Source organism: Leptonychotes weddellii, chromosome 6 (genome assembly GCF_054177405.1).
Source record: "Leptonychotes weddellii isolate Sample4059 chromosome 6, ASM5417740v2, whole genome shotgun sequence".
Taxonomy (NCBI): domain Eukaryota; kingdom Metazoa; phylum Chordata; class Mammalia; order Carnivora; family Phocidae; genus Leptonychotes; species Leptonychotes weddellii.
In genome coordinates, this window is record NC_138374.1 from 35,615,364 (window position 1) to 35,631,194 (window position 15,831).

A 15,831-nucleotide genomic window follows, 5' to 3' on the forward strand; every position below is an offset into this window, starting at 1 on the left:
TATGTAAATATATATTGGAATAGAATTCTGTGGAATAGATTACAACAGGGAAAATGATTGGAATAAATAGTTTCTTGCATGACATGGGTAAATTAAAAACAATGGTGAATAAAAACAAATCTTGGAGGAATAAATACACTATGATTCTACTTATATAAAGCTCAAAAAGGGGCAAAAGAAACCATATTACATATTGAAGTAAAGGAATAACAAAAATCAGAGGAACAATTCACACCAAGTTTGGAATGGTGATTACCCCTGGGTGGAGGGAAGAGAATGTAGTTGGAGAGAAGCATGGAAGAGTGTTTTTTCTCCATATCCTCATCAACACTTGGTATGATTGATCTTTTTAATTTTAGTCATTCTAATAGGCATGTAGTGATATTTCATTGTGGTTTTAATTTGTATTCCCCTAATAACTAATGATATGGAGCATCTTTATGAGCATATTTGCCATCCTTATATATTTGCTTTGTTTTGTTTTTGTTGAAGGGTTTATTCAACTCTTGTACCTTTTTTTTTTTTTTTAAATCAGGTTGTTTTCTTACTGTTGAATTTTGACAATTCTTTATATATTCTGAATATAGGTCTTTAATCAGATATATGTTTTGTTGAATTTTTCCTCCCCAGCTATGGTCTGTCTTTATTCTCTTAACAGTGTCTTTTGAAGAGCAGAAATTTTAATTTTGCTGAAGTCCCAGTTTGTCAAGACAGTTTTTTTTTCATGGATATAGATGTCATATCTAAGAAATCTTTGTCTAATCTGAGGTCACAAAATTTTTTCTCTAAAAGTTCAATTACATTGATTTTTAAAAAGATTTTATTTAGAGAGAGAGCAGGGGGAGGAGCAGAAAGGGAGGGCAAAGGGAAGGGGAAAGAATCTCAAGCAGACTCCATGCTGAGTCTGGAGCCCAACATGGGACTCAGTCTCACGACCCTGAGATTATGACCTGAGCTGAAACCAAGAGTCTGACACTTAACAGACTGAGCCACCCAGGCACCCCTTATTGATTGATTTTTTTTTTAATATTAAATCAGCATTCCTGGAATTAACCTTTTTGATCATGTTGTGTTATCTTTGTATAATAATGTATAACAGTAATGTATTGTTCAATTCTGTTTGCTAAAACTTCGTGTAGGATATTTGTATCTGTGTTCATGAAGGATATTTGTTTTATCTCCTAATGTCTCTGTCTGGTTTTCTGGTTTTGGGATCAGGGTAATACTGTCCTCATGCGATGAAGTGGGACTATTCATTCCCCTGCAATGTTTTGGAAGAAAGTAAAATTGGTATTGTATGCTCACCTGTGAGGCCATCGGTCTCTTTTTAAAAAAGATTTATTTATTTATTTTAGAGCAAGAGTGAGAGGGAGGGGGAGAGAGCGCACGCGAGCCGGGGGAGGGGCAGACAGAGAGGGAGAGAGAGAATCCTCAAGCAGACTCCCCGCTGAGCGTGGAGCCTGACTCAGGGCTCAATCCCACGACTCTGAGAGCATGACCTGCGTGGAAATCAAGGGTCAGCTGCTTAACCTACTGAGCCACCCAGATGCCCTTTTTTTTTCTTTTTAAGATTTTATTTTTTTAAAGTAATTTCTACATGTAATGTGGGGCTGGAACATAAACCCTGCGAGTCTCATGCTCTACCAACTGAGCTAGCCAGGCACCATACCTCAATTTTTTTTTTGAGGCCATCTCTTTAATAAATAAAGGGTTATTTGGGGCGCCTGGGTGGCTCAGTCGTTAAGCGTCTGCCTTCGGCTCAAGTCATGATCCTGGGGTCCTGCGATCGAGCCCCGCATCGGGCTCCCTGCTCAGCGGGAAGCCTGCTTCTCCCTCTCCCACTCCCCCTGCTTGTGCTCTCTCTCTCACTATGTCTCTCTCTGTCAAATAAATAAAATCTTTAAAAAATAAAAAAAAAAATAAAGGGTTATTCAAGTTCTTTTTCTTTTTGAGTGAGCTTGGGTAGCTTGGGTTGAATTTTATTGGCATAGAGTTTATAATATTCCCTTATTATCCTTTCAGTATTTGTAAAGTCTGTAGTGATGTCACCATTCTCATTCCTAATACTGGTAATTTGTATATTCTTTTTCTAAAAATCAGGTTTTTAAAAAAATATTTATTTAGAGAGAGAAAGAAAGTGTGATTGGGGGAGGGGAAGAGGGGGAGAGAGAGAGAGAGAGAATACTTAAGCAGACTCCCCACTGAGTGTGGATCCTGACTTGGGGCTTGATCCTAGGGCCCCAATACCATGACCTGAGCCAAAATCGAGAGTCAGCCGCCTAACTGACTAAGCCAGGCAGGTGCCCCTAAAAATCAGTTTTTATAAATTTTAATGAACTTCTTAAAGAGTCAGATATTAGAGGCACCTGGCTGGCTCAGTCAGTGGAACATGCGGCTCTTGGTCTTAGGGTCCTGAGTTCAGGCTCCACATTGGGGGCCTACTTAAAAAAAATAGAGCCTACTTTAAAAAAAAAATCAGATTTTACTTGCATTGATTTTTTTTTTCTTTTTCTGTTTCCTATTTCATCTATTTCTGTTTTTATTTTTATTAATTGTGTTTATGCTTACTTTAGGTTTAATTTGCTCTCTTTCTAATTAAGGGACCAAGGTCATTGATATGAAACATTTCTTCTTATGAAATACTGGTATTTATGGGACTACTGGGTGGCTCAGTTGGTTGAGCAGCCAACTCTTGGTTTCAGCTAAGATCATGATCTCTGGGTCGTGGGATCCAGCCCAGCACTGGGGGCTCTGCACTCAGGGTGGAGTCTGCTTGGGATTCTTTCTTTCCCTCTCCCTCTGCCCCTCCCCCTGCTCACGTGTGCACCCTTTCTCTTTCTTTAAAGTAAATAAATAAAATCTTAAAAAAAAAGAAATATTGGAATTTAGTGTCTTAACTTGCCTCCTAAGTAGTACCTTATTGTCCTCCCACACATTTTGATATATTGTATTTTCATTCAGTTCAAATTATTTTCTAATTTTCTTTTGATGTCTTTTTTGATCCATGGGTTATTTAGAAATAGGTTGTTTAGTTTCTAAAAATTTGGAGAATTTTTAGAAATCTTTGTTATTGACTTAAAAATTAATTCCACTGCAAAACATGAATTCTTTTAAATTTGTAGAAACTTGTTTTATGGTCCACAGTATGGTCTGTCTTGGTAAATGTTATTGTGCACTTGAGAAAAATGGATATTCTGTTGATTGGTGGAGTCTTCTATAAATGTCAATCAGTTCAATTTTGGTGATAGTGTTCTGTTTTACTGTATTCTTACTAATTGTCTGTCTACGTGTTCTAGCAGTCATTTGGGAGAGAGGTATATAAACCTCCAACTATAATTGTGGATTTATCTTTTTCTCCTTCCAATTCTGTCAGCTTTTGCATTATGTATTTTGAAACTGTTATTAGGTGCATACACTTTAATTTTATGTCCTTTGATTTCATTGATCCCTTCATCATTATGAAATGACTTACTTCCTTTATTCTTGGTAATTGTTTTTGCCCTGAAATCTACCCCAGATTTCTTTTGACTTGTGGTCAGCATAAAATATCTTTTTCCATCCTTTTACTTTTAATCTATTTGTGTCTGTATATTCAAGGTGGCTATTCCTTACAGGCAGCATGTAATTGCATCTTTTTTTTTTTTTATTGATTAATCCAATCTACCTCTGCCTTTAAAATGCAGTTTTTAGGGGCACCTGGGTGGCTCAGTCGGTTAAGCGTCTGCCTTCGGCTCAGGTCATGATCTCAGGGTTCTGGGATCGAGCCTCACATCGGGCTCCCTACTCAGCGGAGAGTCTGCTTCTCTCTCTCTCTCTCCCTCTGCCCCTCCTCCCTGCTTGTTCTCTCTCTCTCTCAAATAAATAAATTTAAAAAAATCTTTAAAAAAATGCAGTTTTGAGGTCATTTAAAATGACTATAGATGTGCTTATTAGGTCTTACTTTGTCATCTTATTGGCTTCTATTGTCCTATCTGTTCTTTGTTCCTTTTTTCCATCTTTGTTTTGGATTGAGTATTTGTAATAATTTCACTTTATTCCCCTTTGTTGGCATATCAGCTATAACACTTTGTCTTGATATTTTAGGTGTCGCTTTGGTGGTCTGTAATATACATCTTATCATTCTCTATCTTTAAGTGATGTTATGCCATTTTACATGTCTTATATAAACCTTACAATATTATACTTCCACTTCTCTCATCCTGGCCTTTATGCTATTGTTGTCATGCATCTTTTGTAAAAATTATAAACCCCACAGTACACTGGTAATTACACTTGAACAGTCAATTATTTTAAAAAAGTGTTTAAACGATAAGCAAAAATACTTAGTTACGGTTTATGATGCTTGCTATTCCTTTACATAGATCCAAATTTTAATGTAGTATTTTTCCTTAAGGACTTTTTAACATTTGTTGTCTGCTAGTAATGAATTTTTCTGCTTTTGTATGTCTGTTTGTATTTCACTTTTTTTACGTTTAAAAGTTGAGATAAAACTCATGAAACATACAATTCACCATTTTAATGTGTACAATGCAGTGTGTTTTAACATTCACAATATTGTGCATTAATCACCACTACCTAATTCCAGAAAATTTCTATCACTCCCAAAAGTAATGTACCTCGCAGTTTACCTCTATACCCTCCCCACCCTGGCATCTCTTAATCTTTCTGTCTCTATGGATTTGCCCATTGAGGACATTTCTATAAACAGAATCACACCGTGTGTGGCTTCTTTCACTTAGCATGTTTTCAGGGTGCATCCAAGTTGTATTTTATTCCTTTTTATGTCTCACTAATATGTCATCATATGCATACACTATATTTATTTAACCATTTATCAGTTGGCAGATATTTAATTGGTTTCTAATTTTTGGCTATTATGAATAATGCTGTAATGAATAGTTATGTACAAATCTATGTGTGAACATATGTTTTTGGTTCACTTGGGAATAAGCCTAAGAGCAGAGTTACTGGATCACATGATAACTGTGTATTTAACAATTTGAGGAACTGCTAAGCTTTTTCATAGTGGCTGCACCATTTTACGTTGTTACCAGCAATGGGTGAGAATTCTTGTCTTTCCACATCCTCACCAGTGCCTGGTATTTTCCAGTTTTTTTATTATAACTATCCTAGTGAGTATGAAGTTGATATCTCATTTTGGTTTTGGTTTGCACTTCTCTATTTACTAAAGATGTTAAGTAGGCATCTTTTTGTGTTTATTGCCCATTGTCTTTGGAGAAGTGTTTATCCAAATCCTTTGCCTGTCTTTAAATTGAATTATGTGTCTTTTTATTGTATTGTTATAATAGTTGGTTATATATTTTAGATGCTAGACCTTCATCAGATCTATGGAAAGACAAACCACAGAATGGAAGAAAATATTTGCTTTTGTGGATTTTCTTCTCACTTTTCTTGATGTGTCCTTTATTTTTTTATTTTTTTTTACAGGCTTTCTTTTCTTTTAATTTAAATTCAATTAGCCAACATTTAGTACATCATTAGTTTTTGATGTGGTGTTCAGTGATTCATTAATTGCGTATACCACCCAGTGCTCATCACATCACGTGCCCCCCTTAATGCCTTTAATGCTCAAAAGTTTTTAATTTCATGCAGTCCAACTTAGGTTTTCTTCTTTTGTTGCTTGTGCTTTTGCTGTCATTTTAAAAAATTATTTTTAATTGAGATTTAATTGACATATTACATTGTATTAGTTTTAGATATGTAACAGTAATTTAAAATTTAATATATGTATATATTGCAAGATGAATACCACAGTAAATTTACTTAATATACATCACCATACATAGTTACAATATTTTTTCTTTTGATAAGAGCGTTTAAGATATTCTGTCTTTTAAAAAAAAGGTATTCTCTGAGCAGCTTTCAAATGTACAATACAGTATTGTTAACTGTAGCCACCATACTGTACATTATATAAGCACACTAGGCTTAATCTAAGTGGAAATTTGTACTTTTGACCAATTTCACCCATTTTGCATACCCTTCAACCCCCATCTCTGGAAAATAACAATCTGTTTTCTGTAAGTTTGGTTTTTTAAAAAAATTCCACAAATAAGTGGTATCATAAGTATTTGTCTTTCTCTGGCTTTTTTTCACTTAGTATAATCCTCTTGAGGTTAATCAGTCTTGTCACCAATAGTAGGAATTCCTTTTTTATGGCCGAATAGTATGTATTTTATAATACATATCACATTTTCTTTATGCATTTATCCATCCATGTTCCCATGTCTTGGCTACTGTAACTAATGCTTCAGTGAACATGAAGGTGCAGATACCTTTTTGAGATAGTAGTTTCATTTTCTTTTGATAAATACCCAGAAGTGAAATTGCTGCATCATATGGTGGTTCTTTCTAGTTTTATTTTTTTGAGGAACTTTCACACTTTTTTCCATAGTGGCTGCACCAATTTACATTCCCACCAACAGTGCACAAGGGTTTCCTTTTCTCCATAGCTTTGCCAACATTTACTTCTTGTCTTTTTGATACTAGCCATTCTAATAGATGTGAGGTGATATCTCACTATGGTTTTGATTTCCATTCCTCTGATTAGTGATGTCAGACACCTGTTCTTGTACTTGGTTGGCTATCTAAATGTCTTCTTTGGAAAAATGTCTATTTAGATCCTCTGTCCATTTTTAGATTGTTTTTTTGCTATTGAGTTTTATGAGTTTTTTTTACATATATTTGGATATTAATCCCTTGTATATGATTTGCAATTGTTTTCTCCCATTCTGTAGGTTGCCTTTTCATTTTGTTGATGGTTTCCTTTGCTGTACAGAAGCTTTTTAGTTTTTTTTTTTTTAAGATTTATTTATTTATTTATTTGACAGAAAGAGACACAGTGAGAGAGGGAACACAAGCAGGGGGAGCGGGAGAGGGAGAAGCAGGCCTCCCGCCGAGCAGGGAGCCCGATGCGGGGCTTGATCCCAGGACCCTGGGATCAGGACCTGAGCCGAAGGCAGACGCTAAATGACTGAGCCACCCAGGCGCCCTAGAAGCTTTTTAGTTTGATGTGGTCCCATTTTTTTATTTTTGCTTTTGTTGCCTCTGCTTTTGGTGTCAAATCCAAAAAATCATCACCAAGACAGATGTCAAGGATCTTACCCACTATGTTTTCTTCCAAGAGTTTTATGGTTTCAGGTCTTAAATTCAAGTCTTTAATCCATTTTGAGTTGATGTTTATTTATGACATGCATATTTTATCATTTTTTGGCATATGGCTATCTAGTGTTCCCAGCACCATTTATTGAAGAGACTCTTTTCTCCATTGTATATTCTTGGCTCTTTCTCACAAATTAATTGACCATATATGTGTGAGTTATTTTATTCTCTTGTTTTATGTGTCTGTTTTTATGCTAGTTCCATACTGTTTTGAATATTATAGCTTTGTAATATAATTTGATATCAGGAAACTTGATGCTTCCAGCTTTGTTCTTCTTTCTCAAGATTTGCTTTGGCTATTCCTGGTCTATTGTGGTTTCATACAAATTTTAGGATTGTTGGGGTCCCTGGGTGGCTCAGGTAGTTAAGCATCTGACTTTGGCTCAGGTCATGATCTCGAGGTCCTGGGATCGGGCCCTCTGTTGGGCTCTGTGCGTGCTCAGCAGGGAGTCTGCTTGTCCCTTTTCCTCTCCCTCTGTCCCTCCCCCTGCTCATGCACTATCTCTCTCAAATAAATAAATAAAATCTGTAAAAAAAAATTAGGATTATTCTACTTCTGTGGAAAAAAATGCCATTGGAATTTGATAGAGATTGCATTAAGTCTATAGATTGCCTTGGGTAGTATGAACTTTTTTTTTAATGTTAGCCAGCATATAGTCCTTCAGAAGTTTTTGTTGTAGTGTTTAATGATTCATTAGTTGCATATAACACCCAGTGGACTTTTTAACAATTTTTCAAATCCATGTGTGCAGAATATCTTTCCATTTATTTGTTTCTTTTCCATTTTATTTCATCAGTGTCCTATCATTTTCAGTGTACAGGTCTTTTTTTTTTTTTTAAGATTTTATTCTTAAGTAATTTCTATACCCAATGTGGGATTCAAACTCACAACCCTGAGATCACATGCTCTACTGACTGAGCCAGCCAGGGACTCCAGTATACAGTCTTTATAACCTTCAAGGTTAAATTTATTTTTAGATATTTCATTCATTTTTTTTTTTAAGATTTTATTTGTTTATTTGACAGAGAGTGTGTGTGCACAAGCAGGGGGAGCTGCAGGCAGAGGGAGAGAGAGAAGCAGGCTCCTTGCAGAGCAGGGAGCCCAATGCGGGGCTCAATCCCAGGACCCTGGGACCATGACATGAGCCAAAGGCAGATGCTTAATCGACTGAGCCACCCAGGCAACCTTAGATATTTCATTCTTTTGATGCAATTGTAAATTGGGTTTTTATTTTTTTAAATTTTTTAAAAGATTTTATTTATTTGAGAGAGAGAGAGAGCACAGAGGAAGAGTGAGAGGGAGAAGCAGACTCCCTGCAGAGCAGAGAGCCTGATGGAGGGCTCAATCCCAGGACTCTGAGATCATGACCTGAGCCGGAGGCAGACACTTAACCGACTGAGCCACCCAGGTGCCCCTGTAAATTGGGTTTTTAAAATTTCTCTTTCTGATAGTTCATTATTAGTGTATGGAAACATAACTGTTATTTGTCTATTGATTTTGTATCCTGCAACTTTACTGAATTTATTAGTTCTAACAGGTTTTTTTGGTGGAATCTTTAGAGTTTTTTAATATATAATATGTCATCTGCAAATAGGGACAGTTATACTTGTTTCATTCCGAATTGGATACCTTTGCTTTTTCTTCCCTAATTACTTTCACTAGGACTTTCAGTACTATGTTGAATAAAGTGGCAAGAGTGGGCATCTTTGTCTTGTTACTGACCTTAGAGGAAAATCCTTCCATTTTTCACCATTTGGTATGGTGGTCATTGTGAGCTTGTCATATATGGCCTTTATTATGTTGAGGTACATTTTCTCTACATCCAGTTTGTGGACAATTTGTACGATGAATGGGTGTTGAATTTTGTTAAGTGCGTTCTCTGCATCTATTGAAATGATCATGTTTTTATCCTTCATTTCTTAATGGGGTGTTCACATTGATTTATGAGTGTTGAACCATCCCTGCATTTCTGGAATAAATCATGGTGTATGATCCTTTCAATATATTGTTGAATGTGGTTTGCTAATATTTTATGAGGATTTTTGCATCTCTGTTTATCAGGAATATTGTCCTGTAATTTTCTTTTCTTATAGTATCCTTGTCTGGTTTTGGTGTTAGAGTAATGGTAAACTTGTAAAATGAGTTTTGGAAATTTTCCCTCTTCTATTTTGGAAGAGTTTGAGAAGGATTAGTATTCACTCTTCTTTAAATGTTTCGTAGAATTCACAAGTGAAGCCATCTGATCCTGGGCTTTTGTTTGTTGGTAGATTTTTGATTGCTCATTTATTCTCCTTACTAGAACTGGTCTGTTCGAGTTTTTCTTTCTTCATGATTCAGTCTTGGTAGGTTGTGTGTGTCTAGAGATTTATCTATTATTTCTAGGTTGTCCAATTTGTTGGCTTGTAATTGTTCATAATAGTCTCTAATCTTTTGTATTTCTGTCTTATCAATGGCAACTTCTCCTTTTTGATTTCTGATTTTATTTATTTGAGTCCCCTCTCTTCTTGGTGAGTCTGGCTAAAGATTTGTATGTTTTATCTTTTCAAGGAAATTAGCTCTTGGTTTCTTTGATCTTTTCTATTCCTTTTTAATCTTTATTTCATTTATTTCTGCTCTGGATCTTTGTTATTTTGTTCCTTCTACTAACTTTAGGTTTTGTTTGTTCTTTCCTTTTTTTTTTTTTTCTTGTTCCTTGAGGTGTAAAGTTAGGTTGTTTGAAATCTTTCTTTTGTCTTAATTGAATTGTTTATTGTTATGAATGCCTCTCTTAGAACTACTTTTGCTGCATCTCCTAAGTTTCGGTATGTTGTATTTCCATTTTAATTTGTCTTCAGGTATTTTTTATTTCCTTTCTTGATTTGTTCTTTGACCCATTATTTATTCAGTAGCATGTTGTTTAATTTTCACATATTTGTGAATTTTGTAGTTTTCTTGTAATTGATTCCTTGTTTTATAACATTATAGTTGGAAAAGAGACTTGATATGATTTCAGTCTTCTTAAGTTTATTAAGACTTATTTTGTGACCTGACATATGATCTATCCTGGAGTATGTTTATTTGTGCTTGAGAAGAGTGTGTATCCTGCTATTTTTGGATGTGGTGTTCTGTAAATGTTTGTTAAAATCAACTAATGAATCATTGAACATTATATCAAAAACTAATGATGTACTATACTTCGGCTAATTGAATTTAAAAAAAAAACAACAGCTGGTGTAACAGGTCATTTAAACCCAATGTTTCCCTATAGATTTTCTGTCTGGGTGATCTACTGGTGAAAGTGGGATATTGAAGTACCCTACTATTATTGTATTGCTGTCTGTTTCTCCCTTTTGGTCTGTTAATATTTGTTTTATATGTTTAGGTGCATAGATATTTATGAACATGCTGGACCAGAAACCCTAAGTCTGACTTGTTACTGTAGGATTTACCTAATGATGATTTTTCTGTTTCCCTTATTCCATCTGCATTTATTGGCATTCTACCATAAGGAAATGTTACCTGTTTATCCAATTATTTAGCTATATCAGCATGGACTCATGGATATTTATTTTATTCTAGGGGTTATAACCTATTACTGTTGTTAATCTTGTTGCTGAAATTGTTCCAAATTTGACTGTTGGGAGTATCTCCAAATTAGTTTTTAATGCCCTTTTGAAATGTCGCCGTCATTTTTTAGGCATATCCTTGCCTTGCCTGGCACCACGAGATATTCCAGGTTCATCTCATATTTTCCCTGCCTCAATCCTTGACATTAGCCATTTCTCCACGGTTACTTTCATATGAATGGTATTTAGAAACCAAGATTCAAGCACTAAGTGTGCTCATTACTATTGGCATGTCACTGCTTTTAGGCTGTCATAATAGACAGATAGAAAAATATGTATATTTACTACACATATATACACACACTTCTGTGTCTATCCAAACTTACATGTTAAAAACTGTGAATTCATACAGACATCTCCAGTTTATCACCACAGGGTTTATTCTAGCTGATTCCTTTTCCATTTGTAATTTCTTTCTGTCACAGTAAGAAACTTGGTTTATATTATTCATGATGTATCTACTTATTTGTTAAAACTTGCTATTTATACAGATTAGTTTAGAATCACTAACCCACATTTCTGTGAGAAACAAACTTACTAACTAGAGTGTAAATTTGTATGCAGTTCTTTTTTGTCCTTAGCCTACAATATACAATCAAAATACTGTTTTCTAAAGTTACTGAGGTTAGTTTTTTCCTTCCCACACCTTCATTTGTAATAGTTATATTCATTTATTATTCTTTATGTTTTATTTTGATCTTTTTGCACATCCTGAATGATTTTAATTATGAATTTGGGAGGGGGGTGAATTGATGTGAATCATCAACATGGTTCTAAGAGTCAGAGCTATACAAAAATTTTAGAAGTGTTGCTGCCCTCCATCCTGACTACTTGTTTCCTTTTGCATATTCTTTCCACCCTATCCCACCCATCCGCTGGATAACCAGTCTTATTAGTTTCTGATTTATCCTCTATGTTTTTATTTTAAAACGTGTATTTTCATATATTTTCTTCTTTCTAACATGAATGGTAACATACTCTAGACAGTCTTTTGTATTTTGCTTTTTATACTTAATAATATATGCTGGATATCACTCCAAATCAGTTCATAAGGTGTTTCTCATTCACTTTTCTTTATAGTATTTTTTTATTTACACCTGTAAAGTGCTCCATTGTGTGAATATATGATAGTTTATTCAACCACTTTTCTCTGTATGGCATCTAGGTTGTTTCCAGTGGCTCTACAATGGATAACCTTGTGCATATATATTTTTGTATGTTGTAAGTATATCTTCAGGGTAGATTACTGAAATTGTGATTGCTAGGTCACTTTTTAGTAAATGAATATATAGTTTTGTTAGGTATTGTCAAATTCCTTTCCAGAATGGTTGTACCAGTTTGTATTCCCACAGCAACATATAAAAATGCCTGTTTACCCAAGCCTTGTCAACAGAAAATGTGGTCATACTTTAAAATTTTTGCCAATTAAATGTGTTCTTTTAATTTGTTCTTCTCTAATTATGAGTGACTTGGAACATTTTATGTGTTTAAGGGCTGTTTTTACATCTTTTATGGTAAATTACTTGTTCATGTCTTTTGCCTATTTTTTCTATTGGGTTTTGATCCCTGTCCCACAATTTTTAAAAGTTCATTATATATTAGGGATATTAGTTTTATGTCTCTGGTATATGTTACACATATTTTCTCCTAATTTCTCAGTGTTTTTTGACTTTTTAGAAGGATTTATTTATTTATTTGAGAGAGAAAGAGAGAGCGTGAGTGGGGTGGGAGGGGCATAGAGTGAGAATCTTCAAGCAGACTCCCCACTGAGGGCAGAGTCAGACATAGGGCTCAGTCTTACGACCCATGAGATCATGACCTGAGCTGAAACCAAGAGTTGGATGCTTAGCTGACTGAGCCACTGGGCACCTCTAACTTTTTTTATAGTGTTTTCTTTCTGAGGCAATTAAAAATTTTTTTGCATGTGGAAAAAAAAAAAGTTTAAGCAAATTTATCAATCTTTTATTGTCTCTGCATTTTGAGTCATAATTAGGATAAACCTTTCTTTGCACCACAGTTAAAGAGCAATTCATCCATGTTTTCTTTTTGTATTTATATAGTTTCATTTTTTACACTTAGATCTTTGGTTCATTTGGAGTTTCTTTTTGTTGTTGTTTATTCTTATATATAGCATTAGGTATGAATCTTAATTTTCTTTTCCCAAATGAGTACACAGTTATTCCAGCAGCATTTATTTTAAAAGTCTATTTTTGGCTCAGTGATTTGAGATATCACCTTTATCATCTGTAGTTGGGTCTGTTTCTGTCAGTATCACACTTTTAATTATAGAGGCTTTATAGTATCTTTTCATGTTGGGTAGAGCTAGTACTCATTGATTTTCATTTTTGGTATTTTTTTTCTGGCTACTGCATGTTTGTTTTTCCTCTAGCTTTAGTGTTGCCTTGTCTTACTCTTAAAGAGATTGGTAGTTTAGAGTGATTGCATTAAATTTATAAGTTAATTTAGGTAGAGCTGACATCTTTATAGTGTTGAATTGTTCTATCTAAATACAACCTTCTTTTTCTGTTCCAATCTACTTTTTTTTTTTTTCAACAAGCAGTTACACAATGTTTAATATATTTCAGGCACTGTTTCCCTATACAATATTACTTGTTGTTTTTTTTTTAAAGATTTTATTTATTTGTCAGAGAGAGAGAGCACAAGCAGGGGGAGTGGAAGGCAGAGGGAGAAGCAGGCTCCCCGCTAAGCAAGGAGCCTGATGCGGGACTCGATCCCAGGACCCTGGGATCATGACCTGAGCCGAAGGCAGACGCTTAACGACTGAGCCACCCAGGTGCCCCAAAATGTTTAATTCTTTATATAATTTTTAATTATTATTATCATTAACTCTGTATGGATTTGTTAATTTTTCTCTTCTTGGCTTTTGTGGTATGGAGTGTTTCATAGATACTGTTTAATGGTGCTCTTTTCTGTCAGTACAGCAGTGTGCAGATATTTTAGTAGATGTTTTATCTTTGTTCTAAGGTGATGCAAGTTGGAGGGAGTTATGAGCCTTCCAGTTTTGTGGTTCTCTTTTATCTTGCAAGACTGTTCAGTTTTCATCACTTGCTCTCCACCCCCCATTGGTCCCTGATCACTGAATTACTAAAAGACAGTCTTCCTCTTTTGTTTTTTTTCTGCCTCTCACAGAAGATCCTTCAAATAGTTTCCTTCAAAGTCCCTTCCTTGTACCCAGTGCTCTGATATGCCAAGTTCTTTTTGTAGACTTTTCAGTTTTAGAATGGTTTCTTCTTCCTCTTGATGGTTTTATATTTGGCTTATATACTGTCACTGGTTTCCATCTCTGTCTTCTCTGGAATTTTTCTGTCAACCCTGAGAGGTAGGAGCATGACACTTTGCTCATTAGGATTGTGTGATTGCCCCCTTTTGTTCCCATTTACTCTGAAGTTTGGACATTTTCTGTCTTCAAGATAGGAGGGTGAAGGGAATGGTTTCTGTGTAGATTCATTACCTTACATGTTGTTCTATATTGTTTTGGGAGGAAATACTGGGAGATGGGAGCTAGGGTTCACCATTGTCTTTTAATTATCCATAAGTTCTCTTGATTCTGGTTCATTTCCTAAATGCAGATATGAATATGCTGTCTGACACATCATATCTGCATGCAGATTCTTTAAAAAAATGCCTGAAGAAATATGTTTAACTCATTATTAGGGTTAGATGAGGTCATGAGGGTACCCTGTGATGGGATTAGTGCCCTTATAAGAAGAGACACCAGAGAGCTCTCTTTATCTCTGTGCACACTCACAAAGAAGCACATAGGAAGCCAAAAGAAAAGGCCTTAGAATGAAACCTATTTTGCCAGAAACTTGATCTTGTACTTCCCAGCTTCCATAGCTGTGAGAAGTAAAATTCTGTTGTTTAAGCCTCCCAGTCTGTGGTATTTTGTTAGGGCAGCCTAAGCAGATTAATACACACACACACACACACACACTCACACACACACACACGGGCACCTGGGTGGCTCAGTAGGTGGAGTGTCCAACTCTTGATCTCAGGTCTTGATCTCAGGGTTGTGAGTTCAAGCCCTGCACTGGGCATAGAGCCTACTTAAAAAAAATACACACGTATTTGCAATATAAACTCGCACTCATATATCAGTTATCACAGGTTCATTTATAATAGTGAAAAATTGGATAGGTGAATATATCTCTTATTAGGGGACTGGGTAAATAAGTTATGACAGAAACATATTGGAGTGCCATCCAGTCATTAAACACAATGTATATTTTATTTACTGATGTGAAAAATGTACATATTATATTAAGTGAAAAAGGCAGTTTATAGTACAACTCACAAAATTTGTTCCCATTCCTATTAAAAAAAATTTTTAAAGGAAATATACCCAAAATGTTAAGTATAGATTCATCTGGGTTTAGGATTATATGTAGTTTTTATTTTCTTTTCTATGTTTCTGTGTTGTCTACTTTTCACAAATGACTATTATCTTTATAATAAAGTAATTTAATCTGTAAGACATTTTAGAACACTAAATAGAAAATTTTTATATATGTAATCTATTTTTTGAGGAAGACATGTTTGTTTTATAGGAATTAATTTTTCTGGATTTAGTTGTACAAGGAATGAGTTGAGGTTTAAAGGCAAAGGGCCACCCTTAAATAGGGTTGCCAAGTTTTTATTTGCTAAATCTGGCAATGCTGTCTTTATTTTATTTTATTATGTTAATCACCATACATTACATCATTAGTTTTTGATGTAGTGTTCCGTGATTCATTGTTTGCGTATAACACCCAGTGCTCCATTCAATACGTGCCCTCTTTAATACCCATCACCAGGCTAACCCATCCCCCACCCCCCTCCCCTCTAGAACCCTCAGTTTGTTTCTCAGAGTCCATAGTCTCTCATGGTTCGTCTCCCCCTCTGATGTGCCCCCCCTTCATTTTTCCCTTCCTACTATCTTCTTCGTTTTGTTTTGGTTTTTTTAATATATAATGTATTATTTGTTTCAGAGGTACAGGTCTGTGATTCAACAGTCTTGCACAATTCACAGCACTCACCATA

The 15,831-nt window shown here is 35.1% G+C and overlaps 1 protein-coding gene across 1 annotated transcript in view; it reads right to left on the reverse strand.

The window, feature by feature from the left end:
* Positions 1–14,780, reverse strand: part of MARCHF8 (membrane associated ring-CH-type finger 8) — a 159,382-nt gene extending 144,602 nt beyond the window's left edge. The window contains exon 1 of the mRNA XM_081823915.1: positions 14,758–14,780. The gene's annotated coding sequence lies outside the window, so the exon portion shown is untranslated. The remainder of the gene's footprint in view (positions 1–14,757) is intronic.
* Between the last annotated feature and the right edge of the window lie 1,051 nt (positions 14,781–15,831).